This window comes from Bison bison, unplaced genomic scaffold (genome assembly GCF_000754665.1).
Source record: "Bison bison bison isolate TAMUID 2011002044 unplaced genomic scaffold, Bison_UMD1.0 scf7180017864363, whole genome shotgun sequence".
NCBI lineage: Eukaryota > Metazoa > Chordata > Mammalia > Artiodactyla > Bovidae > Bison > Bison bison.
Window position 1 is genome coordinate 3,425,885 of NW_011494935.1, and position 16,035 is coordinate 3,441,919.

At 36.3% G+C, this 16,035-nt stretch overlaps 1 protein-coding gene across 4 annotated transcripts in view; it reads right to left on the bottom strand.

Annotated features, from left to right (window-relative positions):
- PWWP2A (PWWP domain containing 2A) overlaps positions 1-16,035 on the bottom strand; it is a 34,295-nt gene that overhangs the window by 17,458 nt on the left and 802 nt on the right. The window lies entirely within an intron of this gene.

The following is a 16,035-nucleotide window of genomic DNA, read 5'->3' on the forward strand; positions in this document are numbered from 1 at the left end:
GACCTCCCCACAAAAGTCCCAAAGCATACCATTCCATTTTTTTTGTCTTACATTTTGGCATACACTCAACAGGAAATACTCAATAGTTGCTCTAAGCAATGCCATGATAGCTGCTGTTATTTTAAATAGATCTTTTCAGTCTTGAATCAGTAAGGAGTTTCTGTCAGACAGCTTAATATTTAATGTCATTTGCTGTAACACTCTCTCAACTAGACATGTCCAATAAATGCAACTATAAATGTGTAGTATATGGATCTTCCTCTGGTTATATAATAGCTTTTAAAAGCTTCACAAAGCAAATTTGGCCTTACCTACTCCAAAATATTGAATCAGTAAAATCCTATCTCAACTTTATTGTTTAAACCCTAAAGATTCACAGGTATTTACTTCTCTACTGTTCTACCCTAGCTCATCCCATTCATCCACCCCGCCCTATCCCCAAGGGGGTGGGGGTGCAGGGAAACAACACAGAAATATTAGAAATTCAGATAACCTCAAAAGCAGAGAGCTACAGAACTATGGCTTTTGAGCTTTTTAAAATCACATCACACATTAAGAAATATCTTCACGTTGCAATCCAATAAAATGTTTATGCGTGTATACATGCATGCATACATATGTAAATGCACACAACTGAGCAAAAGCGTCACTAAATACTTAACCTTACAATATGTTATACAAAATTGTATTTTTTTCTACTCTGGTCTATTTTCATTTGTTTTGATGCTAGTCAGATGCAGTAAATGGATTTCCGAACTTTACAGATCCAAACCCAGTTTGTGAAGCAATGGTAGAGAACAAAGTCTCTACAATGATCAATTTCTAATAAAACAGGAGTCAAATAACCTTGCTTCTCAGGTGGACTTACTGTGGTTTGATCTGCCTGAGCTGAACATCAAGAACCCTTAAATCTAAACTTGCTATATACGCAGAATCTTGCACATAAAAATAAAAGCACACTACCAATTTCATCAAGTACATGTTAACGTGCTAATTTTAAGCACTAATTGAGTAAAACAGTATTGAACACAATACAGTTCTAATGCCAATCCTCTAAAGCAAAAGTGCGTAGAACCCAAGAACTGGCTTCAAATAGTCAGATGGAACCCCTGACCTTATTAGATGCAAGTGTTTTATATAGATCTGTTTTTCTGGAGAATGGTTGAGTCTTGGTTCTCATATTCTCTAAACCATCCTTATGTCCCTGAAAATGTACTGAATTCTTCACTGGAAAGAAATCTTGAGTTCTTAGGGCTACAGATACCTAAACTTGGGCAGGGATACAGGAAGAGCCAACACCAGGATATTTGGTTCCAAGGCCTGAATGGTTTTCTTCCTGAAGTCTTTTGTTAGCTTGACTACCACAAACCAGCAACTTTTAGCAAATATAAGTCACAAAGGAAGAGGAACGCCGTCTTTACCTAGGGTGGGACAAGTTTGGGTCTGTGCTAATCCACAAAGGAAAGACAAATTCCTCTCTATGTCAGATTGCAAAATTAAATTTCAACTGTATACTTCAATACAAAAAAAAAAATTTTTTTTAAGTAGCTTTCTATTCCAGGATAGCATTTTGTACCCAAGTGTTTGCTTCCTGACTACTTAATTGCAACGTACTTTGAGTATTTGCCCTTATACGTAAGTGCTCAACACTTTTTCAAGATGACGGGAAGGCAAAGGTATTTCTGTGTTTTCTTCTGGAGCGACATAAAAAACTTAATGAGGTGAGACCACTATTTGTATTAACAGAATTCCCAAATTTGTATAAGCCATCATTTTGTCCCATTATACTTTCACTTATTTCTATAATTGAGAAAAGAACAAATTTCCTTCCTTTCATTAGGGATAACTAAACTGCAATCATCTTACTTTGTTTTATTTTTTTTAACAACTTTGTATCCTCAGGCAGTCCTGAACCCCTCTAAATTTAGTTTTTGCTTGTATAAAAGAAAATAGCACTATTTCCTACCTTAGAGAATTCAGGGAGGTTAACAGGTCAATAAATGTTAACCATTTTTCAAGTAATTTAATTTTACTTTCAACTAACAATTTACCTGAGTTTCAGATCCTTTTCTGTGTATCTTACGTATCATCTGGCCAATTACTTTAAATCTGTTTATGTCAAATAAGCTGTGAAATCTCATATGTCCACCTTCATGCAGTTTTTAATAAGAACATTAGTTTCCCCACTAGATCTTTTGCCTTTCCCTCTCATGCATATACAAGTATTACATATTTTTAATAACATAGGGAAGCACTTGATTGTATAATGATAATGGAAAAAAAAAGAGGCCAAAAAAGAGAGGAAAAAAAAGAAAGAAGCCTAACTGGTAATTGTGGGTAGTGGATTGGCAAATATTTTTTAAACTGATAACAAAACTTCCAAAAAGAACCAGAATGATAAATTTAAGAGGAAAAAGGCATCAATGTCCTACTCCATCTTAGTGATCATTTTGGTTACCGTTCCAGGAAGAACACTTAATACCATGGCTGTTTTCAAACTAAGTGTGGAAAGGCTGGTTGCAAAATCAACAGTCATGTCTATTTGTGAGTCATGTCTATGATTTAAATTTTTAAAAATGTGTAAATATATGTAACTGCAGTGCATCTGTCTCATGTAATATGTATATATACGGGGTCACAGATAAAATACATTCATTACTATGCTCAAGTATGAAAGCCAATGACTTATGAAACTGTAACCTTAATAAGAATATAAAGTAGCAACAAAACTATGGTCTTCTAAAAACCCTAAAATCTAATTTCTCAAATACAGTTGGGGAAATCTACAACACACCATGACTCAACGGTGTTTGAAAAGGGAGATTCTTAAGCCCTGCCCCAAGACTGAATGTGAAGACTCTCCTAGGCTGGAACACAGGATCTAAATTTTTAGCAAGTATATCTGCTTTACCTTTTTCTAAAGTGAAGATATTTATGTCCCATGTGAATGCTCAAAGGGTGGCCTCAGCAGAGGAAGATTTTAATGATCAGTGGAGAGGAAGAAAGCAGACTAGTATCCCTTGCATGAGCTTTTTCCAAAAGAACTTTTTACAAATACTTCAAGCGTTGAGTAGAAAGATTCAAACCATCTCTCTTTCCCCTCTCCTTCTTTGTGCAGCATGAGGATATTTATTAACACATTAGCAACAACTCATTCTAACTCCTATCCATTTCCAATCTTTAGTACCCAAATCTTCTAAAGGAAAATTATTCAGGTATTATAGCTTAATTAAAAATAGCTTTTGGATATAAAGTAGACAGGAGACCTCCCTGCCCTACTTCTGTGGATTCCTGTGAATTTAGTTCAGAACTAGTTTAAAACTAGCCATCATCTTAATAATCTAGGAGTAATGAATATCAAAATTCTGAGGGCAAATAATGGGGCTTAATAGTTATTTTGTGTCAAAGCAAGAGAAAATCACTATGAAAAAGAATCTTCAGCCAATGCAGATGTGAAACAATTGCTCAGAAAAGAAGTTCAGGCAAGTTAGTTGAGACAGACGCCAGAGTTCCGTTTGAACCAAACCTCCCTCCATTCAAGTGTATGAAGGAAAGACAAAGGGAAACCTTTCTCTCTCAGAATTCTTTTCTCTTATAAAAACCTACAGTAGGAAAAAATTATATGAAATTAACCCATTTTTTAAAATATCTAGATGTACTTATTTCAAGCAGATGTTTTCAGAAATCTACCTCCCTCCTTAAATCACCAATAGGTTCAATCATAAGGGAGGGAAAACTAAAGCAAGCTGATTTTGGTTCACAGTGCATCTCTGCAAGATTGGTTGTTAGGTCAAATGAAATTAGTTCAATATCAGCTACGTGAGGTAGAAAATTAAAATATAATGTACATATATGCTTCAAAAAATTAAACACATCTACTTCTGAGTATTTAGCCAATAACTGGAAGAAGAAAAAAAAGGTATCTCAAAGATATTTGCACACACACATACATAGCAGCATTCACCATAGGCTAAAGATGGAAACAACCCAAATGCCTATTTACAGACAAATGTATAAAGTACAATGCACTATGACTCAGACTTAAGAAAGGAATCCTATCACATGCTACAACATGTATTATCCTTGAAAACATAATGCTAAGTGAAATAAGTCCATCACAAAAAGACAGTACAATTCCACTGATAGTAGTCAAACTCACAGGAGTTACTTAATGGGTACAAAGTTTCAGTTTTTTAAGATAAAAAGTTCTGAAGATCTGCTTCACAACAATATGAATGTACTTAACACTGCTGAACTACATACACTTAAAGAGTATATTTTATGTTTTTACCACAATTAAATTTTTTTAATTGTCTAATGAAGAGGGGCAAGTTTGATGAGAAGCAGTATATTTCCATGGTGATAAAGGAATTATTACTGCAAGGGAAATAGTAATTATGATGGAGAATAACAGAACAACACCCTGACCTGAGAGAAGACTCAAACGGAACATCACCAGTGAGGCCACATGACCACAGACCTGGTGCCCTGAGCACACAACATTGCCTGTATAACCTGAGCCTCTGGTGAGTAAGAACAGGCAACTAAAGGGAGGAAGAGTCCCCATTTCATACATTCTATATTATACTGCAACTAAATGCAGTACATTTACTCAAGGAAAAAGTTTTAAAGGACACTTTTGGGAAAATTGACAAAGTAATGAAACATGAGCTACAAAACAGATAAATGTTCTCTTATCAACATTTCCTGAATTTGAAAACTATGCTGTGGTTATGTAGGAAAATATCTTTGATCTTAGTAAATAAATGCTCAAATATTAAGGGGTAAGAGAGATGATGTATGCAACCTACTCTCAAACAGTTCAAGAGAAAAACGTGTTTATATAATGAATGATAAAGCAAATGTGGCAAAACGTTAAAAATCAGTGCAGCTAGGATAAAAGAGTTTAAGTTCTCTATTTTGAGATTATTTCAAAGTGTAAAAATTATTCTAAAAAGTATAATCTTAAATTTAGTTTACACCTCAGTTCCCTCAAAACTTTCAAGCAGGGACTTCCCTGGTGGTCTAGTGGTTAAAACTCCAAGCATCCACTGCAGGGTACACGGGTTTGGTCCCTAGTTGGGAAACTAGGGATGCTGTGGCACAGACAAGACAAGGAGGAAAAAAATTAAAACCTCCAAAGAAGTATATAAAAAAGAAAATTTGTTCTGCTTAAACATAAATGCCCACAAACTCACCTCAAGTACCACTAAGCACAAAATCTATTCAAATACAAGTATGCTAATTAGTCAGATAGTATAAAACTAGTTCCCAGCCCTAGGATCAACTGCAGTAGGTGAGACAGAATGCATGAGTCCCTGCTAAAAAAGGGTTCTAGACTAGAGGGAAAGAAAGCACTGAGGATTAGTGGCTAGGCAATGAGCCTTGCAATAGACTATACCTAGAAGGGCCCAAGCAGATTAAGTAAAGAGCAAAACAGGAGTGGCAGAGAGTGGTTGCCTGTTTTTGAATGTTGGTAACCAACTAAAGTTAGGTTTTAAAAAAGCAAAAAACTTAAGCCAGCCAAAGAATCTGCTTACCTGAATGTGTTTCTGCAGAAATTTAGAAAATGCTGGCAATAGGAAAGCCATGTTACGAGCCTTAAAGACATTGAAGTCATTAAGGTCCCTGAAAATGGCTACAAGGCATTTTAATGGTGGGAAATACTTAATAAGATGTGCTATTTTTTTTGTAAAGTGAAAGTGAAGTTGCTCAGTCGTGTCTGACTCTTTGCAACTCCGCGGACTATAGCCTACCAGGCTCCTCCGTCCATGGGATTCTCCAGTACTGGAGAATTCCAGTACAGAATACTGGAGTGGGTTGCCATTTCCTTCTCCAGGGGATCTTCCAAACCCAGGGATTGAACCCGGGTCTCCCACATTGGAGGCAGACGCTTTAACCTCTGAGCCACCAGGGAAGCCCCTTTTTCTTTCTTTTTTTTGTAAAGCTTCACTGTAACTAGTGCTAACAACTTGGGAGTTTGTAAATTTTAGTAAAGCCACATTTGTTTTTTAGAAAAAAAATAAAAAAGCAAAAAATAAAAAGCCAACAGGTGATAAGATGCAGCACAGGAATTACCCATCAGCAAACTGACACCCCCTTCCATAGGAGACAGTTCAGAGGCTTACACAAGCAATAAAACACAGATAATCCATATAGTGGGAAAAGAGGACATGTTGATGAGCGTGTGTATGAGGGAGGGTTAGGTAAGAGTGCAAGGGAAGAAGAGTACTAGTCTCCTAAAAAGACAATGCCAGTGCAGGTTTCTGATTACATAGTGATGGGACCAAAAGTACAAATCACTTGTTAAAAAGTTCAGCTGTTCTAGTCTGGTCCCACCATTTAATAAGTAAAAAGAACACAAAACATCTTCCGTTCCCTAAGTTTGAAATTTGTCTTCATCAAAAGTGAGCCCTTTTCAATTATGTTTTAGAAGCATGTAATAAGCAGGACTAAATTTCCCAAATGACACTGTAACTTTCTCTTCATGACAAAGCCCATAATTCCCTCAAAATCCACCTGCCCCAAGGGGTTACTGGAAGAAAAAATTGAGACACATCCCTCACCATCCATCATGAAAACTCCTACTTATCTCACTCCTTCATAAAATATAAATGTCATCCTTCCTTATTAAAATAGGAAAGTTATACTTCACCAGTATTACTTGAAGCTTACAGACGTTTTCAAGTTATTTGAAGATGCAGATTATACTGCAGGCCACAATGCATTAGGTTGGGTGGCTATTCAAGCAAACCTATTTAAATGACTGTAACAGCTGCTGTCATCTTAGTTCTGCCACTTAATAGCTACTTCATAAAACTATGAATAGTTAACAACTATATAGTACTTTGTGCTAGGCACTATTCTATTTACAGCAACTGATTAATCATCACAATTTGTAGCTGATGAAAAACTAAAGCACAGAGTGTAATCACATTCCCAAGATCACATAGCTAGTTAGCAGTACAGCCAAGATACAAATCCAGGCAGTTGCCCCCAAAATCAGAATCTTAAGCACACTACTGCTGCTTCCCCTTACTTCATCAAGCTACTTAACCCCTCTCCTCCACCTCTAAGGGAGTGGAGGAGCTAACAGGCCCACATACTGTTTTCTGAACCCCATCGAGGTGGACAGGCCTCAGAATTTTTCCCAGCTTTCAAAAGATAATAAGCACTGATTCATCAAGCATATTACTAGTTCAGCGGTGAAATGAAACAACTTCATGCTAAATGGGATAAACACATATAATATCCTCATATAACTTCAGTCAGGTTAGGTTTTGCCACCAAAAAATTTAACAGAAAATTGGTTTCAGAGCTTTTTCAACATTGGAATTGAAGTAACTTGATAGAATTGTCAAGATTAATTAAGAGTATAAATAATTACTGTATACTAGGCCTGGTGGGCTGCCGTCTATGGGGTCGCACAGAGTTAGACATGACTGAAGTGACTTAGCAGCAGCAGGTATAATATATGGTAACTATTATTATAGTAAAATTAATACATATCTGAGACTTCCCTGGTGGTCTAGTTGTTAAGACTCTGCATTTAACTAAAGGGGGCATGGGTTTGATCCCAGGTTGGGGAACTAAGATCCCTGGTTGGGAATCTGTACAGCCTAGCCTAAATAAATAAAACAATATTTAAAAAATAAAATATATTCAATTTTGTTAACCGAGTAAATGGATATTTTTAATTAAAAGCCCCAAGTGTTATAAAGGCAATCTGCAAGGACTGTGGGTACCCAAATGGGTGAGGGAGGGAGGGAAGATGACTTTAGCAACATAAAAACAAAACATCCACATATTATGAACAAGAATGCCAGGAAAAATTAACTAGGGGTGGGGAGCATGGACAGGCTGCATAAGTTTTAAAAGAACATCTCTGTAATCCTAAGGATCTACTCCATCTTCTGAAAAGTCCATGCAATTCCCTTTCATAAATACAGTTTTTGGAGGAAAAGAAAAAAGAGGTTAATCGTGAATAATTTACAGTTTAAGCTCCCACTCACATACCTTCAACTAATCCTCTGAAATAGGGGTCCCCAACCTCCGGAATCTAATGCCTGATGATCTCCAGTGAAGCTGATACAATAACAATAGAATCAAGTGTACAGGAAATGTAATGCACTTGGATCATCCTGCAACCACCCCCCGACCCCAGTCCAGGGAAAAACTGTTCCATGAAACCAGTCTCTGGTGCCAAAAGGCTGGTAACTGCTGCTCTAAAAACAACTACTTACCTGGATATTCTGGAAATATGGAAACAACTATAAAGAAAACACACTTCCTTCTTTTTCAAAGCAAAATGGTCATAACATCTGTATGGTACTCAAATTATTTAACTCCCTAACAGTAAATTCTTTTAAAATAACCATCCAAGAAAATGATAATGACCATGAAGCGGCAAAACGTTTTTAAGAGCTGACAAATCTTGACTTCACTTTTGTATAACATCACTTAGAGAAAGATACTTGAAAATGAACACTGGTATAATAAAAGAATCTTAATTATCAACAAAATACTCATCAGTTTTCAAACACTTGGAAAGAATTCCCTTGGTCCTGGCTCTAAGACACCAATACATAGTCTTAAGTTCTCTATGTTTCCATTATTATTTCTATGTACTTTTGATATTTCTGTATTATATCCAATAGGATCTATCACACAGAGGTCTAAGTTATTTCTCAATGGATGGACTTTTTTAAAAGCAACTAATTAATTTCACTATTTCTGTTTTACCACAAACAGGTTTCCAACAACTTACTATAGGTTAGTCTTTAAAGTCTTTTCCAACTCAATCATCCAGCACTTAATCAATGTGATCTTGTGCTCAACAAGCTTCCAATCTGACATTTTGTGATTCCTCCCATGAAGCAGACTCCACTGTTGCCAGGACCAGGCCAACCAAGGCAAAACATTTAAGACCTAGGACCATATATGAAGAAGAAACCCCATTTTCAAAAATGCCCCAAAGAGTTCACTAAATTGAACTAACTGAAAAGCAGCTCACAATTTAAAGTCAAGCAGCTACTCTTGGTGGCGTGAGAACAGAGCGCTCTGCCATTTCTACCTAGCAGGGTAACTCCCCACCACAATTGTAAGCTAAATGACAATGGGAAAAAATAGTTATATGTATTCGAAGTAGAACAAGGCTGTTTGTAAATCTTAAAGAATTGTATGTCATTCAAAAACACATCCTCGGGGACTTCCCTGATGGTCCAGTGGTTAAGATTTCGCCTTCCAATGCCGGGCAAGGAGGTTCGATCCCTCCTTGGGAAGTTAAGATCCCACATGCCTCTTGGCCAAAACACCAAAATCTAAAACAGAAACAATATTGTAACAAATCCAATAAAGACTTAAAAAAAAAAAAAAAAATGGCTCCTCAGTGCTTTCCTATTCAAATCACAAAATGTAGTTCTCACAAACCACTGTGACTATCAGCTGTTCATCTTATTCCATGAGCAAAAAGGTGTCTTCGATACACCTGCTAATTCCTACCACTTATAGTTTTAGGCAATTAACTTAATCTCTGAGCCTTGGTGTCTTAATCTGTAAAATGAAGATTAATAGAATTTAACTTCATTGGACTTCCTAGAGTAAAATGAAACAATATCTACAAAGTACCTGGCACAGTGCCTCGAATGGGAGTGGGAAATACATAGTAACTATTGTTAATTATAGAAAGTAAAGCTTGGCAACCTTTTTAAATGGTGGGAATAAGCAGAAAAGAGAAGTCAAATATTATAGGAATTATTTGTTTTAAAAAAGGCTAAAAGACCCCACAATTTTGTTAAGGCCACTTGGTCCAAAGGTAAAGAGACAAAAATTGACTTCTTAAACTTCTAGTGGGCAACCAGACTTAAGGAACAATTTGCAAGTCTAATTACCAGTTCTCCACAAAGGATCTGACCTGCCACCCAAGTGGCCCATGTATTGCTTGCTTTGTAACTACATTCCAGTCAAATTACCCAATAACTTTAAAAACAGGTTTAACAAATTTATGGTCCTACTATCTTGGCAAAACTACCCCTAAAAGTCAGTTATCTCCAAATATGCTCTAAGAGTCATCTGTATCAGAATCAGCTTGTTAAAAACAAATTGGTGGAGCGAAGCTCAGAAATCTTAAAGCACATTTGTTTTGAGAAAAACTGCTCAAAAGATTTTAGCCAAAACATTCTCTATTAAATCCATCCAGAGTATAATTTAACCTCCACTTTCCTGCATGATCTGCCACTAAAGCAAGCTCTGTTCTGGTGTGCCTGAACTAATGAGGGAATTAAGATAGAATGGGACCAATAAATATCAAGAAACAAGGATGTACTTCGGAGGCACAAGTTAACTACTAAAAATATCTTTCATTTTTAATCAATGTGAAATTAACTCAGCCATAACAGAGAAGATGAACACAAATTCTTTAATGGCCCCCCACAGAAAAGCTGATCTCAGGAAGATTAAACTTAGTTCCATCAAGAGCATTGCTTTAAGACAGTACACAGTGAAGTATGGTCTTATTCACACATAAAAGGCTGAAATTTAACCTCATTTTATTGGAGACCCAACTCCAAAAAAACATGCCTGGCATAATTTGTGTGTAACACATCTAGTTATCTAGTCTACAAAATTCATTTTCAATACTATGATATTACAAGATTCTTTACATTCAAACTAGACTTTTAATGTTCAATAACTAATCACTTCCAAAAAAATCACTGTAGTCCAACCAGCAATGAAGAGTTCACTCTCAATACAATATATATACAAGTACAGCAGTGGCTGTCCTAAAGCTGCCTGGGTCAAATGATTGGCACTCATCTCCACGCTATTTTACTGTCGAAATTCTTTATCAACACGTTTGGATATAAGCAGAATAATCAAAAATATTTTTAAGTGTTTCAAATATGCACAACTCAACACAATTATTCAAGCATACTACTTCAGGGCCTAAATTCTCAGCCTGGACACTTAGTATAAGCTACTCATACCACTACTCACTGCTTCACCAGAATGGCTGTATATTTTTCCCACCAAAAGTAGGGCTATTGCACCATACGTTTCATGATGTCTGTAAAGAAAAAAAATTATTGTCTTGGTTTATATTTCCTTAAAAAAACAAGTAAATCTATAAACTGTCTTAAGAATTTAGTGAAATCTGAAGTTGTCTATTAAGAAATCACCTCAGTTCTTATTAATACAACCTGCATATACAAAAGTCAGTTTTGTAAAAGATCATTTCCAAAATACAACTAGCTACAATCTTTAATAAGTACGTACCACAAAATTAAAAACGCACAAGGACTTTTAAGCGTTAAGCATTTACTTCATGATCCCTTAATTCATATCAGTTCCCAAAATACGGGATCAGAAAGATTTTTTAGGACTTCAACGTAGCTTTATAACTTTAAAGATGTGAAGAATAGTAACAAACAGTTTAAAGATCCCTCTTATAGAAAGAAACCACAGGTTTCATACATATGTCCCTTCAAAAGACTCAGTGGTAAAGAATCTGCCTGCCAAGCAAGAGACCTGAGTTTGATCCCTGAATCAGGAAGATCTCCTAGAGAAGGAAACAGCAACCCACTCCGGTATTCTTGCCTGGAGAATACAATGGACAGAGAAGCCTGGTGGGGCAAAGAGTCAGTCACAACTTACAGAAAGACTTTTATTTTGTTTCAAGTATAGATTGAGAAGCTCTGGCTGAAGGCTTTTGCCCTCAGCAAGTTATCTCGCCTGGTTAAACTTTTCTATGTTTGGAATTACTAAAGTTGGAGGTGTGTTTAAGGGAGAGGCCTAGAAGTCTGCAGGCAGGCAAAAGATATTGTATCATTTCTACTGACCCAAAACAAGGCCCTTGGGGGCCTGTAGGGGGCTACAGTTGTCCCATCTGTTTACTCCTGAGGGAAAAGAACTATTTTTAAAATGTTATGGAAATGCATCCAAGGGGATGTAATTGGAAGAAACTCACAATGTGGAAAATTCTACCAAAAAGGCTATGGATTAACAAATAAACTGCAAGGGAATAAAAGTAATGGTAGGAGAACTACAGATGAAAACCTTAAGGAACTTAACCAATTGCAATGTAATAAACTTTACTTGAATTCTGATTTGAACAAAACTTAGATGTTAATTTTGAGACGCTGACTGCATATTATGATGTGAAGGAATTGCTACTATATTAGATATGACAACAGTAGTACAGTTAAAATTTTAAAGTCCTTATCTTTTTAGAGATCTGTACCAAAATATTTATGGTAAAATGATGTTTACGATTTGCTTCAAAATAACCCAGTGGAGGTGTGCGTATGATAAAACAAATCTGGCTAACAGTTGACACATGTCAGAGCAAGGAACATCCACTTACCATAATACCATGGATGTTTATTTACCATAAGAAAATTAAATATTGTACAACCAATGATTATTCTGTCTAAAATAAGCATTAAGACGGTTTAGCAACCTGAAGGAATGTTTACTATATAATACTATATAATGCTAGATGAAGAAACAAACGTACCAAAGTCAAAATTTCAAAAGCATAAGGTTAAGGAAGAAAAGACAATAGGAACACCAAACTACATTTGGGAGTTACCTGATTACTTTATCTGCTTGTCATTAGACTTTGCTAAAGTAGACAGGGTTAATTTAAACTACCTAAGAGGGCTGAGGATAAAATAGTGGATATGCCTAGAATAAACTAAATAATGCAAGCCTCAACTTAAAGCCATTCAGTTTCAAACAAATACTCCACTACACAATATCTGTTCTAACTAGATATTCAAATATCCTCATTTTTAGGGTGACCATGTTTTTTACTTGCCAAAGCAAGTTACTTTGAATAAAGAAAGGAGATCAACAATCAAACCAGGTACAGGAAACCAGGTACCTGTATAGGATGGTACAGGAAAACCAGACCACTTGGTCACCCTATTTAGGTCTATAAATTGAGGTGTAAAGTTTGTTTGCTTATTTGTGTGTAAAGTGAATTGCCTTAAGTCAAAATGAATTAGCCTCATAAAGACTAGATAGAGACTGAATCCCAGACAGGCAAAGAGATTTGCCCAAAGTCAAGGTATTAACTGGAGAGGCAGATGCTAGAAGTCAGCACCCATGTACCCTGAAACTCTGTCCAGATCAATGTACCATTCAGCACCACTTTCTTTTCTTTAGGTTTTTTTTTTTTTTTAATTACATGTGTCCTGCTCCTTTTCCACAAAAAGATTCTCTTCAAAAATGTCTTCTTCAATCAAATAATTCTAAAAATAAAGGAAAAAATAATTCAATGACAGGAAGGTAAAGAATGTCAAGCAAATGCTTACAAAAAGCAGACTCTTGATCAAGCCACATATATATATATAAAATCCTGTACTCTAGGATCAGACACTCTTGCTACATGAACAACTCTTCCAACTTTGAAAGACATTTCTGTGCCACACGTCAGAATAAAAAAATTAATAAAAGCATGAACTGGCCCATTGGAAGACTGAAGAAAACCACGTACTAGGAGGCACCTAGTAGCCTCCCAAATGTTCATTATTTTCTGACATCTCACTGAGGAGGCAAGAACCAAGGCCTCAGAGTTTACTCCGTTCCCAGTATACAGCTATGAAAACGGGGAGTCTCTAGAGCAGGTATGGCTATGAGCTGACTAAAAATATCTGCCTGGCTCCAACATACACAACCTCTGTATTATCCGATATAGCTATTAACAGAAGGATAAGCATATATTTCAGAAGCATGCACTTCTTTACTTACTACTTAACAGGAAATTTGCCAGCCCAACTGCCTTTCTAATATGAAATTAGAAAATGCACAGGCTTTAGAATCAGATCAACTACATCTGAATCTTTGCAATTTACAAGCTAAATAACTGGCCAAACTGATGGAATTTCCTCTCATATAAATGAAAAATATCCCCAGAATTGAAGCATGAGGTTCAAAGCCTGTTACTTAACAGGTACTCAAAAAAAAAAAAAAAAAAAAACAGGGAAGCTCTTGTCTTAATTTTTATGTTGGAGTCCAGTTGATCTGCAGTGTGTGTTCATTTCAGGTGTACAGCAAAGTGATTTAGTTATACAGTCTATTTTTTTCATATCCTTCTCCCATATAGAGGAAGCTGTTGTTATTTCTACCTAAAGGTTTCACTCAATGGCCAATTCAAATAGGAAACAACTTATTTTTATTTATCTCTTGGTCATGCGGCCTTGTGGGATCCTAGTTCCCAGAGCAAGGATGGAACCCGGGTCCAGACAGTGAGAGTGCAGAATCCTACCCACTGATCGGAGAAGGAATTCCTGATACAAACTATTTTTAAAGCAACTGATGACTAAACTCACAGTCTTGGTAAAATCTGTAAAGATTTCTCTCCTGGATCATCAGTTTAACCCCAAAACTGTGCATGAAAGTATGCAAAGTAAGCACAGATTACAAAATAATATTGGCAGATCTATTTTTCCAAATTATATTATGAAAGGATATTCAACTAATCAATCACTGACCCAATACTTCCTCAAAGAGCTAAATTTTAAAAACTGTTTTATTTCCTCACTTCCATAATGTGTATGCTTCCCATGTACGTTTCTAGGAGGGTCAGATTGTGTCTCATACATACAGTATTCAGAATAGCTAGGAGGGTGCCTTACATAAATGTGCTCAACAAATATTTGTGGAATGAAAAGTTAATATGGTTCCCTTAATGGCTTTTTAAAAAATACTTTAATGACAGGATCTTTTTATTTCAAAACATTAAAATGTAAAAGGTTCATAACAAGAGCTACAAAAGCTGCTGTTCATTAGAAGTACTGTAGGTAAAACAGAACTGCAATTTCCTATGAAAGAAAAATTTTAAAAACAAACAAAACACCTGGACAATGAGCACCTCAAAACAGGAAAGCAATATGGATTCCATTTCCAGAAACAACTTACCTTTTTGCACCTTCCTTTTGCAGATTTGAAATCCAGATTCTCACACAATCACTGCCCTTCACTTCTGTTTGATTCAATAGCATACACACTACTGACCATACATTCTCTCGCTTGCTAATAAATACATCAGTAGAAAGCACACTGGTCTTATTCTGCTTTCTGTTTTACGAAAACAAAAGTGCAAAAGTCCTAACCCAAAATTCTTTATAAATAAAAAAACTAAAAAAAATTTTTGAGAAGTGTTTGCGGTAATGGTAAAGGCTCCCATCTTTTCCCATACTTCTATTACGCACTTCTTCCCCAAACGAGGAAAGATTCTTGTGTCTTGATGGGAGGGCAAGCAGTTAAAAGCAAAACACACTAAAATAAGCCATTTCTAAACAGGTGAAATACCATCAGAGTGTGTGCTGTTGCAGGAAACAGAATGGAGAGCCGTGAATGGGAGTCTCTGCACTTCATATCTGCAAAAGAAGAGAATAAAAAGGTTAACTTAATTCTAGACTCGGAACACAGTATCTTCACCTGTATAAACCAAAGCCCCAAAACAACCTAATGTAAGAAATGAAAATGTGCTAAAGAGGTTTATGGGTGAACTCAACCATTCAAACTGTATCCAGTTTTAGAAGTTAGTATTTGAACACTTTTATACCACATCATCTTGATATTAAAAGTTAAATAACAAAAATCCCATCTCTTCTTTAAACTTCTCTTAAAATTTATCGTAATTACCCAAATATGCTTCCGTATTGAACAGTTATATAGGGGGAATTAGTTCTAACATTGAGAATAACAATCAAAAGGCTCATTTTGAATAAATGCTCTTCCCTTTATAAGGAGTGACAGTTAACGTTTCCGGAACCCCAACGCACACACCCCTTTCTCCAACCTCATTAAAGATTAATTTCGGAACACAGCAATCTCCCCCACCCTGTATCCCGTACTCTGCGAAAATTCTTCTGCGTTTTGCATTAATCCACCCGACTCAGTGTGGGTGAGCCAGGGTCAGGTGTGAAAGGAGGCTGGGACTGGGGTTGGGGGGGGAGGGTGAGACCCAGGAGCCCCTCAAGCACTCGCGCCCCCCACCTGGAGGCACACCTGCCTCCAGGCGCCCAC